Genomic DNA, 6,197 nt, shown 5'->3' on the forward strand with positions numbered 1-6,197 from the left:
TGACAATACCCTGATTGATTTTAAGGTCCAACCAGACCATCTATCTTTTCATACAACTTGATAACTCTAGAATCTGAACAATCTCTAGTCATGGTGAGTGGTTTTTTGCAATAACCACTCACCATGACTAGAGATACATTTCTTTTACACGCACTGTTCTCTCTCTCTCTCTCTCTCCCTCTCTTGTTAGTATAGTAATGCACACACCAGATATCAGCTTCGCAAAAATCACTCTACCATAGACTTTGCACGTTTTCAAATGCCTCCATCAGATTTCCACGTGACAGCGAACAGCATTTCTTTGTATTGCTTGTTGAGGCAAGGTCCCAAGAAGAGCCATTTCAGTTCTAAAATCTGATTAATATGAGTATAGCAACATATAGCCATGACATAGGCGTAGTACAAGTACTAGGCTCCTACCAACCTAGTAGAACTACTGCTACTACAACTAGCCTAGGCTAGGCTGGACAGTGTTTTGATATCTAGAGTAGACGCCTATATATCCTACATTGATACAAATAGAAAGTACAATTAAAATAATTGTGTCTTTTGTAGATATCTACATGAACGGAAAATTTCTCTAACGCAATTAATAGGGGAGTTTTAGGGAATTCTGAAGCGAAAATAAGTTTTTAGTGAGAGGTGTTCAGATACAGAATCTTTTAGATAAAGGCTACCATGAACACAAAGAATTAAACTCTTGCTGATTGTTCTTACACGGTTACTAATGAATGGGACTACAATAATTGAGACGGCAACTAAGTTACATAAAACTATGAAAATTACTAACTTAGTTATATTTCCACGACATAGGCCTCCAAAAACAAATGTGAATGTGAAATAGGCTGTGATATACACCTCATAGGTGAATTTTAATAGAAATGTATTCTTCTTTACCTGTTTGTCATCTTGATCACTGACAATACGCCACTTCATCCATTCACTGAGGATTCGATGAAGAGCAGAGGACCGGCGTTTCACCCCGAAGTTACAACGTGCGATCCTATGCGATGCGTCGGTTCATTCACGCACATGCAAAATACGCGCTAGTTCATGAACAGACGCATGCGGATGCGTCACTTCATGCAGTCAGTGCGACAACAGCAGTGACAAAATAATGTACGGCGTGTGCGTAAATCATGGCTTTTGGCTGTAATTTGAAGTACGCAACTTGCTACGATGATAGATGCAAGTGAGAACAGTGGAATAAGGCAAAAATCTAATTTTCGATAAAATTGAAAAAAATTCTCAGATACGTCGGTTCATCTTTTCACCGACGAATTATGCCATTAAAACAGGAATAAATTTCTCCATGTCTCAGGTGAAATTAATAAGTTATGAATGGACCTGAATTTGGGCGTTCTCCTTGACTCGATAACCAGTCGCAGTAACCTAGTTCACAGAAACTCTTGATCACATGCCCCAAAAGTTCGGGGCCTTTTCTAGGGAAGACAGACATCATTAACCGCAACCTTTCGTCTCACTGTCGTCCTTCATTTTTCACTAGTGCTCGTACGACCTTTATCAACCATCAACACCCCTCTCGAGAGTAGGCCTCCTACATTGCTTTTAGCATGCTTCTAGCAGATCATTTCGGTACACGTTCTGCTCTAATTATGCAGTTACGGCATCCCCAGCTTCTAAATTGTTTTTTTTTTTCAACAAGGGCTGCGGTGCTGGAATGCTATAACGCTACCCTTCAGATTTTTTTTTTTGGGGGGGGGGGGGGGATCGACATAGAAATTCCTTTCCTCCAAAGAAAACCTGTGGTTTTTTCAGTTAAGTCAACTAATTCAAAACCACTGCTTAGCGTGCTCAAAAATTTGAAAGTCACAAACATCCAAAAAAACATTCAGCGCAACTTCACGAGAACGAAAATGAGATGGTGCTACATTTCATTCTCTTTTATAGCCCCCTTTTTTTATTAGGTTTATAAGAAAGTCATTCATAATGCAAGGGATGTGTGATAGACTTTTTGAGTGTCCCAAACACACATGCATTACATGCACATACACACAAAAGTTCATCACTTCAATTGGTAATTTTGAGCGTACCTTTAGTTGAAAAGTGAAGAAAGAATAAAAAAAAAAATCCTTGTCACTTATAAGTCAAGAACCATTAAGACAGGATTCAAGATCATCTGTCCACAATAGATTTTAATGCAGAGGTATAATAAGGCATAGGAAACCCAAGTGTGAAATTGTGAAGGTGATAAAGTTATTGATGTTACACAATACTGACAACATCATAAAAATGATGACACCAATGATGATGATAATAACAATAATAACAATAATGATGATGATGATGATGATGATAATGACAATGATAATAATAATAATAATGATAATAATAATAATAATAATAATAATAATAATAATAATAATATTAACAATGATATCAACAATAACAAATAGGTATGATAACAATAACGAAAATATAACAACAATGATAATAATAAAAATTTTAATGATAATAATGTTCACAATGACAACGGTAACGATATTAACAATAATTAAACCCATATTAAAACGTCAATCGTCTTGTATAATACTCATGACTATTTTTAATTCCTGCTAACTGATTAGACATCAATAACTTAATGAACACAACTTGGAAGCCATTTCACAAACCTTACTTTAAATTCTCAATATCAAAGGGAATGTACAGTACTGGTTGAGGTAGGGATTCATGTTTTGAACATTCCTAAGTGAGATAATGAAAAGCCTCCTACGAAATATGAAAGAGCATGTAATTTTATGGAGGATTCAACGTTTATTTGATGAAAATTGGTTTTCAAATGGCTGAGATATCCAGAAAGTGCAAATAATAAAAGGCGACATGCCCCAACTTTATTAGTATCTCTTTGTTTCACCTTGTTTTTGGATATCTCAGCCATTTCAAAACCGATTTTCATCGAATAAACTTTTGACACCCCTTAGAACCGCATGCTCTTTGACATCTCATAGAGTGGTTTCTGAATGTCTCACAAAAGGTTAAAAGCTACATCTTCACCCCGACCAGAACTGTATACACCCTTAAAGGCGATATTTGGGAAATAATTCCTGATTTCCACAGACGCTCTTGTGACATCATCTTTCGCTGCATCCCTCGCTGGCGGTCGTCTGGAAAAGTTCGAGTTCTTTCCTGTCCTGCTATAAAATGCTTCTGAAGGATTTCAGTAGACAGACAAGCACCACACCACATGGACGGGACTTGGATGTTACAAAGGTCACGTGTACACGTCGCGTGTCTGTTTGTGGAAGAAAAGAGACAGGTCTCCTAGCAACTAAGGATTGCCCGACGGAAGTTGGTGAAGTTTGGATAAGGGCAAGGAGTATCGGTACAGGTCTCGATGGAAAGTAGAGTATGGTAACCTCAAGACTCACCTCCGGCAAGCCAGAATGAGTCTGACAGGGGGTGAGAAAAAAAGGGAGGGGGGGGGGAGATCACTTTGGTAACACTGGCTATCACACGAATGTAATATAGGAGGTTCATTTACTTTCACGTTAAAGGGTTAGTTTTGTTTTGGTTGAGTGATCTATGATTGTGCATTCTCTACTCCGACCAGAAGAAAAAAAAAAAGTTATTCTTATCAGATTCTGATAACAATAATTGAGAATGGAGGATGTCCAGATGATTTGTGCGGCCTCTAAAAATCAAGTATAAACACTCTCATTTGTAAATTTTAAAGTCAGTCAATTTGATCTAGAATCTCGCAGATGCCACTCCGAAAAAAAACACACAACCCTTCAGCAGAAACTACCCAGCTCTATAACACAGACTAGGACTTTCGAGAGCGCAATATCATGAAATCCGACCCTGATATAGATGAATGGGATATAATCATGAATAGATAAATGAACAAAAACGTCCGGCATTAAGGCTAGCATTAAAGTCGGGTACTTCTTTGTAAAGGTCAAGTACCTGTGATCATCAGTAGGGGTGGGATGCGGCGGGATGGGACCGATAGAGAGTCAGGAAAGCGCTAGCCAGGAGATGGGCAGAGAGATAGGGATAGCCCCGGAATCACAGACTCAGCCATTAAAACTTGATTCCCCCTCAGGGCATTTGAACTTAGCGTGTCGATAAATTGATACTGACCGGAGCAAACATATCATTCTCAAGGCACTGGGGGTCTAGCTAACGTTAAGACGAGGAGGTTATCTTGAAAATTATGAGCAGGCAATAGTCTAGATAAGTAGAAGGGTATAATCATACTTTGAACACCCATAGGTGCTTAGTGCGGGCTCGCGGTCAGGCCATATAAGCCTCACATACACCGATATATATTTATGAGGCATCACTGATATTAAAACATGTTTCTCTCTTTTTTTTTCACGGCTGTTGGTACAATGATGCTCATGATTATAGTAATGATCATATTACCAGAGGTATAATGATTATGATGATGGTAATAATCAAGATGATAATGATGACAGTGATGAATTTAACGTAACCAATATTTGATATATCAAAGAAAATTTGGTATTAAACCAACAATCAATTATCAATTGTTCAAAATGTTTTTTTTTTAAATCTTTTACAATATCTTGTATGTTGAATTACTGGTACATAAAACATTGTCACTTAATGGATTAGGAACATGAAAAATGCGCCAACGTATGTCTGTAGACATCGTAATTAATGACATCTGACACACCTAAAACATAAACATAAATCAACTAATTGAAAGTTTTCATTGCAACTGATTGACAAATTGCAATGAAAACATCTCGACGGAAGAAAATCATGAATTTGAATAATTGAAAGTTGTAGTCAAGCTCCAAGAGCCAATAATGATTTTACGCTGTTACTGGCTACTCTACTAAAAGACTCAGGGCATAGGAACTAAATCTACGTCATTTTTGCTTTTCTTTTGGGGGGGGGGGGTGGGTGGGGTTGTTTGCTGTATGTATGTATGTTTGTTTGTTTGTTTGTTTGTTTGTTTGTTTGTTTGTTTTGTTTTGTTTTGCAAGTGTTGCAAGCTCTACTCTTCAGAAGATCAAGCCTTTCTATTGTTTTTTTTTTGTCATCATTTCAAATTGTGCGTAGTGTTTCATATTATTTATCATACCAATTCGTACAAATAAATCAGATTGCGCTTATGACTTGCACTTCTTCCAAATTGTTATAGAATATACTTTATCAAATGTTTTCCTTGTGAATATAGCTGTTTTTGGATGGAAATAATGTATAATCCAATTGAACTAAATTGAATTGATTCGAGCGTCGTTGGGGCTCATCTATGTGTTTTTCAGATAAAAATCAACTTCACAATTTTTAATGATAAGAATTGGTTATCTTATCTGTTATGAATGAAAATGATATTATTCTTCTAGTTGGTTGGTCGGTTGGTTAAGGGCTAAAATCAACAACACAACAACTAATCTAAAAGACATCGAGCACGGGTAAAAGATTACGGAAATTACTATTGCTCCTTAAAGTAATAAACAAAAATCCCATATTTTTTTCTTCAGCGTGTCTATCCTGAAGACGGATGGCAGACTCAGATCGAAGTCATCAAGAGTTTAGGAAAATTTTTATTTAGTCACTTTGCATGAAAGCTCTCAAACAAATGTAATTTGTGAACTGATCATGATAATAGTGTGGCAGTTCAAGTCTAAATATTTTATGATTCTTTGTCTCGTTTAATCGACAGTAGTGGGGTTATTTTTCACTTCCTCTGTTATGTCTTTCCCTCCTTTTCCATAGTAGATATTGGATTATTTGTCATCTAAAGACGTCACTGCGTTATCCTTTAATAGTAATAGTGTTGCAGTCGAGACTTTTATGGATCACATTTAAAACGATGGGTATAATTCGCGGTTCAGCCAATAGCACTCCGTCACTCAGCGCGCTCCAAGTCCCGGTAGTGTTGCCAACTCACAGGCTGTTTCCGCTTGGCAAAGATCGCCACTGGCTCTAAGACCATTAAAAAGAAAATGAGAGAAGATAAAAACAAGAAAAAGTAAAACTAGGCGTGCGTGGAACGAGGACGTAGGGGAACGGAGCGCGAACTGCGTTTTCTGAATGAAGGAAATAGCGGGACAAGGACAGTCTCTTTCTGAGCCTGTCGTCTGAGCTGGCTAGCAGAGTTCTACACTCCCTCTCTTACGGACTCGCCCCTCTTTAGTTGGGTTTAAAGGCCTTGGTTCAAACCGGCTCGCTCCGGGGATCGTTATCTGGGAAGCTGT

The sequence above is a fragment of the Diadema antillarum genome, unplaced genomic scaffold, assembly GCF_040938485.1.
Source record: "Diadema antillarum isolate AM-2024a unplaced genomic scaffold, OU_Dant_1.0 scf00000205, whole genome shotgun sequence".
Classification (NCBI taxonomy): domain Eukaryota; kingdom Metazoa; phylum Echinodermata; class Echinoidea; order Diadematoida; family Diadematidae; genus Diadema; species Diadema antillarum.